The following is an 18,496-nucleotide window of genomic DNA, read 5'->3' as shown; positions in this document are numbered from 1 at the left end:
CCCCACTTCCAATACCCCACATCAAAGGCGTTACTTGCATTGGACTTTTACACTTTTTTCGCTCTATACCGAAGAGTTTAATAAAGATCGGTCTTGGGTTGATATTAAAATTCCTCTATAAATTTTCAAGTTACGTTTGGAATTTGAAATTTACTCCTTTTAGTATACTTTTTACACCTTATTCAAGTTTTTAAATTATCAATAAATATTTTGATTTTAAATTCCTTGAAGGATGAGTTTCTATTAACAGTTTGGAACGAAATAACATAGGTGCGGAAAAGGCCGACAAAAGATGTTTTTCACAATGAATGCTAATCATAAAATCAATAACATCATTTTATTGTATTTTATTTGCTTAAATTGTATTATCATCTCAAAAAAATCGATAGTTATAGTGTTATAAATAGAGCGATAAATTGAAATCCAATTACGAAAAACAGACACAAAAAAACGATATTTTACACGATAACTGGAATAAATTTAAGAGATTCATCCAAAAAAACGTAGGCGACCGAAATAGTACTTAAAAAGAACGGAGAGTTTAAATATCCGAGCCAGTCGCCGGACGAGCACGCTCCTCAATTTAAGTGTGGATTAGCTGGACTGAACCTAATTTGAAATTCAGCGCGAGTAACTCACTGCAGACGATGCAGACTATGCAACAAGGAAACTTGTAACAGACTTCTAGACACGCGCTCGCACTAACTCCACTGAACATTGACCCGATGAATAAGTGCTCTACATTTCGAACTTACACGAGGGGGGCAGCAACACTTCGTGGAGAATCACTATCATTCCTGTAATGAAAGTTGTCGCCCGAAGTTACGCGCATTGTTTTAGAGTTGGAAGATATTCGAGCACGCATAGCTGAGGAGTCCGGAATAGGGGCGATACAGGTGGGAGAACTTCAGCCTTTGTCTCCGTAATGAATCCGTGACATTGTTTCCCTCGAGTTGTAACACACGATGTCCGCTTTATTCTATTTAAGTTAACAGTTACATTTAGTCCGTCCATTGTTTTATTAACGCCTCGTCGATTGTTAGATTAAGCTCTTTGTTGTTGGAGACCGCTACGGGGCCGGGATCTGCTTCATTTTTTATGCGCCGAGGGTTTTAATCACGTCCACACAGACTTCGTTATTATTAACACTGGGTAAATTTGCAGATTTTATACCCGCGAAAAACACTCTCGTAAACAGATGTGATTTGTAAAATGTTTATTGTGGCTCAGTTTAGTTTATATTGTGTTGATTAAAATGAAACTGCTCAATAAAGTACAGAATAAAACAAAGAGTTAATTAGTATAAGAAGAGCACATAATAAGCGAGCTAACGCTGAACCGAACTATAAGAATGCGCTGAGAACTAAACAATGCCTTATAACTTTTTTTAAAATTACTGTTTAATTTAAAGGAAGAGTTTGAACAGTTGAAGGATATTTCCCTACCCTAGAGCCGCATATTGTATTTGAAGCGTATAATATTCTTAAAGTTGAAAAGTTTTGGAAAATAAGTGGCTTTAAGGACATTGTCCGGACCATTGAGGATTCGCCAAAGTTTTAGAACCGTTCCGCGGCTATGTGCTCGATAAAATATCAGAGTCTCATCCAATTTGAAGTAACAATTACAGATTTCCATTTGAAGCTGAAACCACAAGTAGTCGTCGAGTGAGATCGTTTGAAAGAAAGTTTTCTCAAAACCGAGTCCAAGTTGGTAAGGTTTTCGTTGCCAAATTAGCGTGGATATTACAATTGTCAGGAAATACGACAAGACTTACGTTCTTACTTGTTTTAAATTCCACTATTGTAATTGATTTAAAGTATCTCAAAACTTTGGACTAATTATCAAGCGTTTGTTAAAAGATCTAATTGTACCTTTTAAATTAATTTGTTATATTCATGCAATAGAAACATTTTGTAAACCTAATTGGTTACAAGTAAGGAGAAAATAAATTATCAACATAATATTATTAACATCAGAGGGTCGACGACAGCGCATCATATAGCCAGATAAATAAAAGGGTTTTAATTCATCATGAACACATTTATGTCACCCATCCTTCCACCCTGACGAATCCTTCAAATTATAGAATGATGATGAAAAATGTTCCATCAAAGCGAAGCCCGCAATTTATTTCTCTGGAGCGACACAACCCTCGCTTAGCAGAACATAAAGTATTCATATTTTAAACTTTAAAACGGCGACTCGCTGACAGCCGCTTGAATAGAAAATTAAAGCGTAGAATTTGGCACACACTGGAGACTCCCTACGCTTTCAACGGGATTGTGGGTCGCGTTTTAGTACTAATTGTGTGTATTTAGGATAAGCGGGAGTAAACAAACCGAGACTTAAAAGAAAACCACTTAGGATTCCATTGACATTTTCTCCTCTCGAAGTATCGTACAATGGTCTTTGTTCCCAAGTCTCGGTGACCTGAAGTTTAGGAATTTGAATTTAAAATTTGAGAAGTTATATCTTCAGCGGCGTGTTAATTGCTAAGCAGGTGCGGACTGTGGGACATCTGACGGTCGGTCGTATTGTGTGTAAGTCATTAGCATACTGCCGTTAAATTAATATAATATATTTCCTACAACTTTGTTTATACAGAAGAGAGATTTTAGCTTACAAGGGTCGTTAAAACTTATCCTAAGCGTTCACATGGACCTCAACTAACATATAGTACTACAAATATAGGTAAACAAAATAAATTGCATCACTTATTGATCGTTCTGCGTCAATTTCAGCAATATTTTTAACTACATTAAGTCGAAAGAAAGATAAGCCTTCTTAAATTTATATTGCGGTGTACTTGCGGTGCACATGAAATTTTATACTTTATTTATTAACACTCTTGTGAGGCAATCTGCAACGGTCTTCTTTTTATATGTTTACTAGTAATATGATTGAAAGCAGTATAACTACTGATAAATTAAAAAAAAAAACTCTCTGAACTTTCGTTGTCCAAATGTTAATTACATAATAAGTAAATTCATAAATAATTTAAAACACTGGATGTGTACAAAATTAAAAAAAAATGTATATCTGCTGAGTTTCTTTCGCCTGATTTTCTTAAGTCTGTGTAATTTATTTTCAAAACCAGTTTTTACTTTGACTATCGATAGGTAAGTATAACAATTCAAAAAATTTAATTTACAAAATTGAATCTTAACGTACTTCCTAAAAGCATGCTTGTAGCGCGTACCTACTTACGTACTTTGATTTTAATCGCACAGATCACAGCCATCACAGAAGATCAAAGCATTTATGTGACGCTAGAATAATTTTCTTATAGATGTGTAGATATTAATTCTATAATAATATGCAAGGAGACTTCTACTTTTTTCATAATAAATTGAGGTCAGTATTTTTTTACGAACTGAACTGGTCATCAATCCTGGTCATTACGAACTGAAATGGTAGAATGCAGAATGCAGACGGGCTGGCACAACCATCGAGCAGAACAGTAGACCATTTTGTGTATTACACCCCAAAAATCTGTCCAACACTCGTTCCAATTATAAAATCCATTTCAAAAATTAATTGATAGCAAAATTTCCAATAAGCAAATCGATCTAGCATTTATCTGGTCTCATTAGCATGGCGTTTCTGGCATCTTTAATAAATTAGCGACGAACCTTCGCTGTGATCGTGGAGGGGGGAAGGGGGTTGAATGAGAATAATCGGAACCCTCCGTAATTGCTGCTCGCGACGTCTTGGAATGCCTCCAAATTGGAAATGATATCGATAAAACTCTCGTTATGTGATATATTGAAAGGTAAGTGATATGAAAGGCATTTTAATACTTTGTCTGAGGGGACGTTTACTTCGGTTCCTTTGTTCTTGAGGAATTCTCAATGACTCTATGTATTTGTACATATATAAACAGCAAAAAGGATTATGAAATGTATTGATTGAAATGTTCTATCACTAATATATAAAGACATATAGAGTGTAAAGGTCCCCGCCGCCCGTAAACATTGGCGAAGAAATAATAACCGTTCCTTACATCACCAATGCGCCGCCAACCTTGGAAACTCTCACCTAAAAGAAACTCTTAAGTAAAAGTACTAAGTTTTTGGCGAAGTAATATTTGATGACTGGTATCTAATACCGGGCATGCATAAAGGTCTACCGCCCACCTGTATTTAAGATTAACCACTGAGTTTTGTAAGCCAAACAGATGCAGCGGCCATTTTATATTTATTCTTGTTATATGATGATACATCATTTTGATATTCTTTATTTTTATAATAGCTTACCTTTGGAGGCGCGGTAGCATGGGCTCCATCATAGACGTAGAGATGGTCGTTGCAGTCAAGCTGCAACAGGTCGAAGTGCAGCATGAAACGCTGCAAGATGCTGTGCGTTTGGAACGTGACGGTACAGTCGAGGTTCCGCTCGTTGCGGGACCACAGCACGCCGCCATCCAGCTTGCGATACTGTCGCTGTAGGAAGTGGTCCTTGCATAGCGAGTCCATATAATCTGTAGGCAAAAACAGCTTCAATTAGTTCAATAGTCTTAATAGTGTTGAAGCGTCAATAGCGCAATGGTTTACAGGCCTAGTGATGTAAAAAGTCGCAGGATCGATCCTGACCCCTTAGGCTAATGTCGTCCCCAATCCTGACACAAGTGATAAGCGTAAAAGGAGGGGTAAATAGGAATATTCTTTAAAACCATGACTTATATAATATGCTTAGCAGGTTCCCCGACATATCCGACAAAATTAGCATTAATCATGTGTGTCACAAATAAGATAAAATGGGCTACGTATACAACTACGAACACATTTAATATTTTCCAGTGACGTGTGTGTGACTAACATTATTAAAACACTAGCTAGAACTTGTACTGGCAGAAGGGCTGATTCATTTCCACAGAGAATAGAAATCGTGATTCAACTGGGAAATTCATATGTAGGCTGTACAATTTGTTCCGTGGCTATATATTTAGTTATCATTTATAGCGTTGAATTAATGCTTGTTGACTTCCAGGCAGGAGACATGACATACATGTATTTAACTAACATGACTGTATTTTTAGATGTTGAAAAAGAGTAACTACTGAGTTTCCTGCCGGTTCTTCTCGGTAGAATCTACATTGTAGGTGGTAGCTTTACTTTAAATAGTTTGTTAAATGACGATTCAAAAGTGCTTGTAAAAGCCTACTTGAATAAAGTATATTTTGATTTTGATTTTGATTATAGTACCTATTTATGTATGTACTCATATTCTACTGGCAAGCAGCAATTCTTGTATGCTTTGGTTTGAAATATGAGCTAGTGTAACTTCAGGCACAAGTGACCTAACATCAAAGTTCCCAAGGTTATTGGTGCATTATTGATGCAACGAATGGTTAATCTAGACGCGCGGTAGCGTGTCAGCCAAGTTCAAGTAACAAAACTGGCGAGCAGCACCGTGTGTAATATTACACGAACCATTTGGAGCCACTTTTGACCTCCTCATAACTCAAATATTGAGACTCGCGAGATACATAAGTGTTCCAAATTTCATAAACGCATCTCATACGGTTATTTAGATATTAACGTCTAAAAATCGTCATTTTTATCACTGACTGACCTATAGATCAAAACTATTACCTACTTCCAGATGACCTAGAAGGTTCAAATTTGGCATGCAGGTAGATAATTAGGCCTTTAGGTAAATTTTTATCATTTTATTATATTATGTTTTTTATTTTATTGGGTCTATTAGGAACACTTATATACTTAGTTCCTGTAATAACTGTAAAAGCCAAGACAGACAGGCTACAATATATTATCCTAAGTTATAAGAAGAAATGATATTTTATGTAGTTATAAATAAATTTCAGGAAGGACTATTGAACTTGGCACCCATTTAGATCTCACGTCTTTTGTCGTTGAAGTCAACTACCAAGGTATATATCATAATATTGGACTTGGCTCTCATTTTTACATTTATGTTTTTGATGGGATATCATTTACGGCACCAATGTCTAAGGACAGTGGACCATTTACCACCAAGTGAGGTATTTGTCAGTCTATATCTAAATTAATTAAAAAAAAAAATACTTAATGTAAATGTTCAAATTTAGAAACACATTAATTGTGCGCTGTAATTAGTCACAGTTAAATATCTAATTATATTCTGTAAATTTAAATATTTTCAATATGTTTATTCGTATTAAATTATTAAAAAGAAAGTCACGAATTATTAATTCCCTCACGTTTTACTCACTTCACAGATATTTTGATAAGATGACAGATATAACATTTTATATATCTTTGGTTATCATTGATATAATTTATCTGTTACTCTCCAGAACTCTATCGGCCGTAGTGCGGGATATATCTTTTATCTTACTTAAACATCAAGTACACGAGCAAATTCAGTCATGTAAGTTTATAATTTATTAATAAATATATATAATGTATTTTTAGAACATTAATTAATTTAAACCAAAGAGTTTGGTAGTTTTAGTTTTAAAGGAGAAATCTATGTAGTATAAACAAACGAATACAAAACAGTTCAGTCCTTTTCCTAAGTCTAATTTAATCTTAAAGTCGTTTGTTAATTTTACCTCGAAAGAGAGAGAAGGCTTTGCCCAGCAGTGGATGTTAATGGGCCGTTACTTACTTCACTTTTTGCTTGTGTTTGTGACTTGTTGTGTTACCGAGTTTTTTTGTTACGTGAAATTAAAAAATAGCAATTCATTGAAAATAAGCTCTTATAACTAAAGCGAATAATAAACGATAATAAAAAAAAAATAAAGTATATTTATTATAAATTTAAATGAAGCGACTTATGTATTTTTATATTGTTTTTCTTTTGTAAACATTTTATAATAAGTTACCCTCATTTTAAGGTGATAATATAGATAATTAAATGACAGATAAATTCCCTACCTTATTACGGCAATTAGTTTAATTATAACGGACCTATTACGGTAATTAAAACACATTTTCTCACTCTGCAATAATTGATGTGCCTTGTAACACTGAACTCGTTACTAAAACCACTAACGACAGTTTACCAGCTACCGTTTTAAATTGTCATTCAACATCATGATATGAATTTTTAATTATTGTGGTGTTTTCGATTTTTGGACCATAAGGAATGTTTTGATAAATATAAACGCTTTGGTGTTGGTGAGTGTGAATTTGTAGAGGGATCACTAAGCCATCGTAAATATACGCACGAAGTTAAAACATCTTACTTCACAAATATATAATTACAATAACAGCCTGTAAATATTCCACTGCTGGGCTAAGGCCTCCTCTCCCTTTGAAGAGAAGGTTTGGAGCATATTCTACAACGCTGCTCTAATGCGGTTTGGTGGATAACATGTGGCAGAATTTCGTTGACATTAGACACATGCAGGTTTCCTCACGAAGTTTTCCTACACCGCCGAGCACGAGATGAATTAACACAAATTAAGCACATGAAAATTCAGTAGTGTTTGCTGGATTGGATGGTACCCGCAATCATCGGTTAAGATGAACGCGTTCTAACCACTGGGCCATCTCGGATTTCGTATAATTGGCTTTGCATTTTAAAGTGGTAATATTTATTATACTACGAATATAATTGAGATTGTGATGAAACGCCACATTTCTCCGTATACACTAAAGTTACAAAAATCTCAAAATATTTTAAGGCGAGCTCATAACAACAGACAATAATTTATTTCCAGGGGTAGCAGCGTGATGACTACGCTCTCCATCCTCATGCTAATGACCATCGCATCATCAGCTCCTACACCTCGGTCTCTCTTATCAATAGTCTCAGGTGAAACTACAGGATTGGAGGTACCAACAGACTTCCTAGCGGGCACTGACGCTGGAATGGGCGCCATGCAAATTGTTATTAATATACGGACAGACAATCAAGGAAACATTGAGGTTGTACAGAATTAAGACAAAGAAAATATTTTACGAACTCCCCCTACAGAATATGTAATATTAACCGAAAACATATACGAAAATTATGAGTGTGTCCGTGTGTTAATGTAAAGGATATAAGTTAAAAATTCACTTAAACCTGCCTTTTCCCTATACGGAAAATTGTAAGTTAATGACCATAATTATATTTACAATTTTACGATCGAGTTCTACATCGTTTATCAAATTTGTTTACCAAAGATTGGACTTGTAGACGCTATCAGACATAAAATATAATCTTAAAACATTATTAATTTTGTCATCGTTTTAATCGACTAACATCAAATTAATCACAATTACTTTTAATCAATTAGTGTCTCGAAATTGTTTAAATATAGTTTCAAATCACAAAGCCTATGTTTGCTCGCTCAGTTCCAAAGTATAAGGCTTAGTTTAATGAAGCGATCTTAAGCATCTTCCAAGTTAAAGCAAGTGCCGTTTATCTCGGCATAATTCGGCTAAAATATGTCCCAACTTGCTCCGTACTAAACCAAGAGTGTGACAGACTAACTGAATATGCAATCTTTAACTCATTATATAAATTAAACTGAACTATTTTTGAACGTTATAGATTGTACTTATAGAATATTTTTAGTTATTTATAGACTAGCTATGTAAATGTCCCAGGTTCAATTCTGACTTTTGATTCTTGTGCTAAATTTAACCCCACTGCTAGCTCACTCCAACTTTTTTCAGGGCTAAATAGGAATATTATTAATTCAAAAGCGATTATGGTTTTGATAACAAAACACCTTACTTATATTATGAATGTGTAAATTTGTAATTCTGTTCGTTTTATTATTACTGTTGCATAGAGATAGTTAATGGGCCGGAGGAGAACTTAGGTTTTTATTTCCGGAAAACTCAACAGGACCTAACCGGTACGAGATCTAGTAAATTTGAAGTATGTTCGGAAATTATTTCGCGAATACGAATATTATTTTGCTGGATTTTTATTGCAAAACCTTTTTCTTTGATAAATATCTGTCTTGAACCTTATCTCGTCGGTATACAAGTCACGTAGTTTTACGTTGGATAGTATATCGTAAGTTCTTATTGGCCTTTTGATATTTTCGTAACGACTAACACAAGGCATAATACTAACGATAAAAATACGAATAATAATGTCCAAAAAATAGACGTTATTTTAAAATTGCTTGCAAATAAACTGCATGTTCGTTTGGTCACAAAATCAACTTTTAAAACTGGAACAGAACGCACTGGAAAATGGGCCACCTGATAAAAAGCCACCTCTTGTAGACACAGTGTGCTGTAAGATATATGTATTAACAATGCCTGACATCGCCAATGCGCCACAAACCTTGGAACCGATTTGGAAAAAAAAAACCGATTTGGAAAAACTGTTTGCGTTAGGTAGTCCACCTCTACGCTTACCTGCGTAAAAATAAAAGAGGAGTGTAATTTCTGAAAAAATAACAAACTTAGAAAAATATTGAATAAGCCTAGAACCATCGGTTTTTAATGTCGCTTAAAAGGGAATCCAATACTTGTAATACGTCTCATGTTTATTCCCCGCGTCCAGTGTGAACATAGCCGCAAGTCCGCTTGTCCCGTATAAAGTAATATGCGAGTTAGGGCATTGTGTCACGTCTGCGAGATATCGACTTATCGCGTCGATATGAGGAACATTCCTCCGACAGTTATTTATCGCTCACATTCGCACGTGTTATTCGAATACCAATATATTGATAATGCTTAGTTATATACCTTCTATAATATACTTGTGTGAGAGAGGGCTCAGGTGTAAGGTACACTATGTCATTTTCTGCACTCCCTAATATCGTGAAGTTAAGACTACAAAGTGTAACATACGAATAAACTCACTTTTGCAATTATAATGTTACTTAAGATTATTAAATCTTCACATAGTAAGCGTATCTTAACTGCCCTAACTTAATAGTATTTCTATATATATAAACAGATTTGTATTACGCGTTTATTAACCTTTCTAACTTATCAATCTTAAGATTTCCAATGTGCAATGTGGAAGCACCATTACGTGCCTTAATGTTCAAATGAATTCCTCTCAGCTCAAGTAAGCTTCCATCACGTTCCAGTCTAGTATTAGTGAGTGATATACTCGCAGTTTCGATAATCACAATAAATATAGCAACTAAGCATTGAAAATGTTTACTATGCTAGTTGCTGTGCTAGTGACTTTGCTAGTTAGCTTGCTACTAATCTTAAAACAACAAAATATATCACAACAACTGTGCAATGTGAACATATTTCCCATATTTCACTGAAACTGATAAGGTATATAATATAAAATTAAGTTAGATAATACATAATATTAAATTAGATAAGATAAAATTAAATAAAAACAAAAAACAACTGATTTCATCTTTTGCCCTTCAAATTGAAATGGGACCATACGGGAAATATTTATACCCTCCCAAACATAAAAATATGTTTTCAAATCGGTTCATATATGATCGAGTTCTATATTTATTACAAACATTGATTTTTATATTTAATAATGTTAATGGTTGGATCACGTGGTGGTAGAGCTTTGTGCAAGTCCGGCTGGATAGGTACCACCCACAAATCATATATTCTACTCCCAAACAGCAATGCTTTGTATTGTTTTGTATTGTTTGTTGGTTGAGTGAATTGAGTTTCGTTTTGAAGGTTGAGTGAGCAAGTGTAATTACAGGCACGAGGGTTGGGTAGTTCCCCAGGTTGGTCGCGCTTTGGACATGTAAGGAATGATTAAAAATTCTTACAGCGCCAACGTCTATGGGCGGTTGAGACCTCTGATCACCAGTAGGCCCATTTGCCAGTTCCCCTAAAAATGTAATTAAAAAAATTATTCGGAGAGACAGTTTAATAGGGGCAAAGACGACGTGTCCTTGTACAAACGTATCGATAAATAATAACAAAAGCGATGGTCAAGGAAATACCGTCGTTCAATATTTAAGAATTTGTTATTGGAGTACTCAAGCAAATATAGCACTACAAAATATTTTGTTTACGAGTATAAATAGTTATCAGTATGTAAAATCGTCCTCGTAGTTATCTCGTAATTACAACGGACGTAAATTGATTTATTGATTATCGTTTATTTTTGTAATTTTTAATAAATTATTTATTTTTGTAAGCGTTTTTTATTTTTTATTAATTTCAGTTGTTATACCACAAATATTGTTATGATTTTTATGTTTGATTTTGTAAAGATTTATAACATAAGATCTCAAATTAAACCACGAAAATTTTAATAATGAACAAAATTTTTTTAGAAGATTAGATTTGTGGCTTGTTAACGGTCGGTGTGACTATTAAAAATGTTTCAACCTCCCCCCCCTCTAAATTGTGTCACACTTGGCCTAGTCCTACTAGGATATCCGCCCATGATTATAAGTAATACTATACGGATACAAAGTATCATCAATCCATTAAATATATATCTATGTATATATACACATATGTACAGAACTTATATCCCTGTGCCATTGATCACTTTGTAATAACCCGTGAAGCGTGTTATATACATGACGAAGTTTCATACGATAATCCTGCGGACGCAGCGTTCGTAAATTTGTATGACTTGAGCTTTTCATAAACATCTACGTTATAGTAATCCGTCTTCGGAGCTTAAAGCTATTTTCAGATAAATACTATTAAATTTCTTGATCCCTAATATGTAGGGACAGATAATTTGATTTTGATAATAGTTATAAATAAAAGAGACCTAAAAATAAAATTAAAACTATCATCTTACGACGTTATGTAACGTGATGAACAAATTAAATTCAAAGCTTGTAAATGTTAAACTAGCTGCCTTCTCACCCTTTAAAGAAAGTTTGTAGCTTATTCCTGACAGTCTCTAATTCACGTTGGAAGATACACAACGGCAAATCTGACACGGCCGAAAACAGTTGAGGCACTTGCTGGCGGTTGCTTTCCAAGGGACAAGTGACACTTTAATATCCAGACTCCAGGCTGTTACTAAAAAAAATTCGACATATCGGGTCTCCTTGAGGTTTGAACGCAGGACCTCGGCATCAGTGGTCTTAATATACATATCTAGCCAATAGACCATCAAGACAGTCAAGTTAAATTTAAGAAAGTTAGAAGACAGTCGTGTCAATTTTTTTAAAATCAACGTATTTTATCTGCTAAGTCATTTCGTATTATATAATATATAATCCTATTTAACATAATACGTTACTAATCTCACCGGAACTACGTCATTCTTTCTTATCATAATACAAACAAATGCATTTTAAGTAGAAAATTAAAATGATAAGCAATTAAATTTAGCTTAGCTTATATATGTATACATTTAAATGCCACGATAAATCTCATATCATTGATAAAAAATGGATATGGCCGATTTCGACAGCGGTCAGTCTCAAGTGAGACCAGTCAACTACGCAGAACATATTTCAGTACACAAATGTGTGCGTAAACTCAGGGACACTATTCCCTCACTTCCAAAATCCGATCGGCTAGCAAATCGACCAGAAAGAGTTACGGTGGAGGACCAATGGCTTTAGGTGTTTTCTCAGGCACGGGAGTGTACATACTGCATACTTGCAGACTAAGGGGCTTTTCATGAAAATTTATTCGATAGAAAAGTCCAATAACTTTTTATCGTTTCGATCTGGAGTTTGAAGTCAGGTCCTCGAGATCTGCGGCATTATATCTAGACACGACTCGACACAGGGCAGTCAGATACTCGATGTCAGATGAAGTTAGCGTTCGTTGATGAAAGAGTAACTTCTTAATTTCTCGCTGGCTATCCCCAGTAACACATTATACATTTTGATCCGATCCGAAGCAACGACCTTGAGATATGAGACATTTCTAAAATGTTTGGTGAAATAACTGTGAGAGTGAGACCACTTAAATGTATTTTTTCCCGTGTTATCTGTTTAATTATATGGAAAAGTCGCAGAAAAACATCTATGTCTAGCCTAGAAGAGCCCCTAGTTCTTGGCGTCCCTTAGCTTGGAGAGGAGTGCTAAGAATACCCAGGCGAATAAACCGAACAACCATCAGGGGATTGCAAACGAAAGTGCCGCTGAGCTGTTTTATCTCACAATGAACAGGGTGGCATATACGGAACTGTCTGCCAACCTTCGCTAGTCGGAGAGGCACTCAAAGAAAATGTTTCGTCTCAAAACATTGCGAAAAACATAATTAAATATACGGGCATGGCGAATAAATCAGCCTCGACCACCCTAATACCAAACAAACCGGCTAAAAGCTAAGTTTTAAGAAACAACTAATCTAGATAACGTTCCTCACGGGACGGAAATGAGGAGAGCGAGACGAATGAATTGTCGTCTCGCTCGACACTGGGCGACAATTTACCGACACGGCTGGATATTGCTGTTTGCGAAGAGCTATAAAAACTGCGAGTTAATGTTTAAAACTTATTAGATTATACTCGCGTCAATTTCATACAAGAATAATAATTATAATTGATCTCGGTAACATCAATGTTACATTTTATGATAGTGTAATTAATGAGAATCAATGTTGTTAATACATTGAGAACAAATATTAACCATTGCTTACATGGTAATGTTTTGCGGTAAATAATCCAATGTGTGCACAGAGTGGGTGGGTGGTTTTGCACAGAGTCCTATCATCCATATCCTACCACCTACTGAGTATAAATACTGTAATTACTTTATGTTATTGTTATCATGATTAGTCTGACTAGACAATGTAACGGATATTATAATTCAATAAGTAAATAACTGCCTATTAACTAATGACATATACATATATACAAGATTTTTCTATTTAAAAACTGTGCCCGCGACAACGTGCGAGTTGTTATTGTTGAATTTAAGTTATTTGGACATTGCAGCATGACTTTATTTTTATTTTACATATAATTCTAAAATAAAAGTAGCCTGAGTTATTTCGTATTACATCTGCTATCTGCCAGTGAAAATCCCGTCAAAATCGGTCAAGCCGTTCCAGAGATTAGTCGGAACAAACAGACAGCCAGACAGACAGACAAAAACTGTAAAAAATATTATTTTGGCATATGTACCGTTTATAAATACACATGCATTTAGTGAAAAGCGATTATTTTAATATTACAATCAGACACTCCTATTTTATTATATTTATACATAAATACTGATGTTTTTGTTGATAAGCCATTTGCTTATACTAAAACCTTTATATAAATTAATTTTTATATTAAAGTTTTTCTTAAAAAGACAACCGTAAGTATATAAGTCAAGTGCTGATTACTCAATGTAATATATGGATACTATATATACTACATCTACTATATACTACAAGACACTGTAATATATACAACAATTTGCAATTACAGTCAAGATCATTAGTCTTAATTTTAATTATTGTATATTTTTATTGTATTCCATACATTCCGGATGTCTGTCTGAAAGCGACGACATCTTTTCCGACAAACATTTATTTTGCTTACGAATATATAAAAAAAAATTGTTAATTCTGAAACATAAATTTTATTTTTGAATATTTTGTGTTGGCTGGTAATGAAAATATACAGCACACTAATATAAAAATAAAACTACGAATTAAAAAGTCCAAACGCACGGACAACATGTCTGTTATTATAATATATATTTTTTATTAAATGTCTCAAAATCATTGCACTCGCTTATTTATGGTCAAAAATCTACTATAGTTTTTAAAATTAATAGAAAACAGGTCTAGTATGATGATGTATACAATGTTATCTCTGACATAGTACACTGGTTTAGCGTATATAATCTTAGGCTGATAATAAAAAAACAAAAAAATTAAAATTTAGTACAACAGATGTGCAAAATGTAAAAGCTGATGTACTTATCAACGGGGAATCTATGGATGCAGTTGAATCAACTGAATTTCTTGGCCTTACTGTTGATGCCAAGTTGCAATGGGGCTCCTGGCTGTTTCTATTCCTATTCAGTATATGTACTTAATTAGATTGATAAAAAAAAGGACCCGCTGAGTTTCTTTCGCCGGTTCTTCTCAGGTCAGGGTGTTGCCTTTTCCGAACCGGTGGTAGTGTTTAATTTGACTATCAATAAGTAAGTGTAATGCTTCTATATTGAATAAAGTAATTTGTGTTTGATTTTGAACTTTCTACTGCTGTTCGGAAAATAATCTCAGACCCTTAAAGAACCGGCTAAAAAAACTCAGGGAGATGATTTTTAATGGTAAACACTACCACCGGTTCGGAAAAGGAAATACTGTGACCTGAGCCTGACCACAATTTTTTTTCTGGTGTTTAGTTGTATGTTTTTAAAAAGTATGATAAGATTTATAAAGTCATCAGTTTAATAACCGAGCCTTGTTTCAACAAGGGTATTCGATTTACCATTCCGGGTACCACCACTTATCAAATATTCTACTGCCAAACAACAAAATAGTATATTAAAGTTTAACTACAAACACAAGGGCCGTAACTTAGTTACCAAGATAAGGAATTGTTAATATTTCATACAGTGCCAATTATATGAGCGGTGGTGATCATTACCATCAGGTAGTCCATTTACCTAACTATTAAATAAGATAAAATCTAATAACAAAATAATAACTTTATCTAATACGTATCTCTTATGAGTTACAATATACAGCATTTCGTTTTATATCTTTAATAAGTTAGGATCACCTAGAGCCTCTTAAAACTAAGTTATCGTTTAATATCGCGAAGGTTTTTTAATATTGCCGTATCTCGTCACCAGCGTTCGAGTCATTTTATGTACTTCAGAAACTTTTAAATTCAATTCGACGCCACAGAAGATTATATATGGCACTATTTTTGCAACCTATTTTAGTTAGGCAGAGCAAGCTATTAACCTGTTTCAATATGAATATAATATATTTTTTATAGCATTAACATATTTTAACAATTCCTTACAACAAATTAGACGACCTCCGTGGTCGAGTAGTTTGTACACCGGTTTTCATGGGTATGCCACTCCGAGGTCCCGGGTTCGATTCCCGGTCGAGTCAATGTAAAAAAAGTTAATTAATTTTCTATGTTATCTTATTTCGTCGTTACGTCTGATTTTCCATAACACGAGTGCTTTAGCTACTTACTTTGGGATCAGAGTAATGTATGTGATGTTGTCCAATATTTATTTATATATTTATTTATTTATAAAAAAAATTGCAACCAACCTTGGGAACTGAGATATGCCTCTTCTTAAAGTGTCTCACACGCCTTTCCAACCGAAACACAACAATACTAAGTATTGCTGCTTGGAGGTAGACTATATGATGAGTGGGTGGTACCTTCTCAGACGGGTGTGTACAGAGCTCTACCGTCAAGTAAATAAATAATTCACTTGTCACGTCAATAGTTCAAATAAAAGCATGTGATATAGCTAAGTAAACTTCTTATATTAAAATATTTTACACTAAAGCATTCTCCGAAACGTACGGCAACTAATTCTATAAGTTTTACGTATTTTGGTTTAGTAATTATTTCAGTAAGACGTTATAAAAACATCGAATCTTTTATTAACAATTACCTTAAGAATACAGAAGTCCATCGCTATTAAATCGGTGGTCGCTTTATAATATCGAAGTCTAGGGGACGGTGACCACTTCGTTAAAGAAACGACATATGTTTTTTTTAATAGACATTAATTAAAACAAAAAAAAATTTAACAGTATTTAAAACGAGATATTTACCATGTTTTTTATTTTTATTTGGTGGAGCTCGATATTTCGACATTATCTACGAATGTCTTGTTCACGAGACTACGAGACAGCCTCTTCCATTCAGTCTGAGAGCTCCACCAAATAAAAATAAAAAACATGGTAAATATCCCGTTTCAAATACTGTTAGTAATAAAAATAACCATGTTAATTTAAAAATTTATAAAAAAAAAAAATTGTCGTCATTTGAAAATGTACTTTAGTCAAGTTACGCTGATTATTTTATTGTAGTTTTATTCTTGGACCTATTTTATTTTACCGCCGGTCAGGTTCGGAGTGCTCGCGTTCATGGATATCAATCGCAGTTATTCAATTCATTTGTTCAGCAGATGGCCTTTTTACAGGTCCATAAAGATTCAAGTTACTCGTCGTAAAGTATTCGTCGTTAAAATCGAGATGAATCGATCAAATACTTTATAGCGTTTATTAAGAGCGTCCTCTCGACGAGAATGTTTGGCGTTTATCACTCTTCGTCAACGATCGGTGGATAACATGTGGTAGATTTCTATCCGACCCGTAGGTTTCGATACGATTATTTTCACGCAGTGAATTATATGAAAATTGCACAGTAAAATTTAACGGTGCTTGATCGGACTCGAAACTGTAATGTTCGGTTAACATTCATATTTGGGTCTGTACGAATCAAATCAAATCAAATCAATTTTATTAAAGTAAACTTCACAACGAAGCGTTTTTGAATCGTCGATATTAAAATACTACCACCGTTTCGGAAAGCAGCCTCCAGCGAAAAGAAACGGCAAGAAACTCGCATAGTTGCTCTTTTCAAATAAACAGATTTACAATGCTGTTTTTTTTACAATAATTAGTGTCCTATGATGGAACCCGTGCCTAGATCCAGGCGTTTTTTGTAAAAGGTACTCTTTTAATGAATAATAAGACTTATTTATTAATTTACGTCAGATAAAGAATCAGCAGATAATTGCTATCGCAAAAAATATATCTATTTCTTTTGGAACCAATAAATGTAACAATGAGTGGCTTAATTCGTGTGACCTTGTGTTCAAATTAAATTATTTTAAATCTCTACTATACTATACAGCCTAGTCAAATTGTCTCTCGGCTATTATAACGCGTTTTAATTAAAATTTGTATTGTATTTATATATTCACGTACACTGTTACAAATACGTTTTTTTTTATTAATTGGTATTTATAATTAATTTCGTCCCGTCGTCGTCGGTTGAAAAAAACTTCGTGAGAAATTTTGCCTGTATACAAATATAAATATGCCGTATTGTACACCAAAAATATTCCAGAAACAAAAACAGAAATAAACGTTACATTAGTATGTATATCAGTCAGTCTTATCGCTTAAATAGCGATCTCTTCCAGGTGACCTTTGGGTAGAGTAATATAGTTTAAGTTACGATGTACAAGAGTACACATCAATTAATTAAAATTAATATAACATTATAATTTTACCCGATTCTGCTATATGTGTATCCACCAACCGGCATTGAAGCGACCTTCTAGGAGAGAACATGAATAAAGGTTCTTAAAATACGCTAACGCTACGAAAATACCGCTTACGTATCCCGTCTCGTGGCCCGCCGCGCGCCGCCTCTCCGCCCACTTAAGAGTAAATTATACAAATGACGTTCCGTTTTAAGTTCTCGTTAAACAGCGCGCGTTTTAGACACCGCACTCCGCTCAACATCTTACTCATATTAAAAAAGCATTAAATTGTAGAACGCTGAGCATTATGCCATTAAATGCACTCCAGCTTAAAGAATAACCATTGAACGCGGCTCGGATGAAATTGATACTTTTAAACTGACAATTAAGAAAAAGTAAGTCTGAGAGACGTTGGTAAATCTATGAATAAAAAGGCCTCCCTGAAAGTTATATATTACGGCATATCCCTGTATATTC

At 34.3% G+C, this 18,496-nt stretch overlaps 1 protein-coding gene across 2 annotated transcripts in view; it reads right to left on the bottom strand.

The window, feature by feature from the left end:
• LOC113396688 (neuroligin-1-like) overlaps positions 1-18,496 on the bottom strand; it is a 677,577-nt gene that overhangs the window by 137,926 nt on the left and 521,155 nt on the right. The gene's annotated exons all lie outside the window — the stretch shown is intronic.

Source organism: Vanessa tameamea, chromosome 4 (assembly GCF_037043105.1).
Source record: "Vanessa tameamea isolate UH-Manoa-2023 chromosome 4, ilVanTame1 primary haplotype, whole genome shotgun sequence".
NCBI lineage: Eukaryota > Metazoa > Arthropoda > Insecta > Lepidoptera > Nymphalidae > Vanessa > Vanessa tameamea.
Note: the sequence above shows the minus strand (reverse complement) of the source record. Positions and strands in the feature narration are given on the sequence as shown.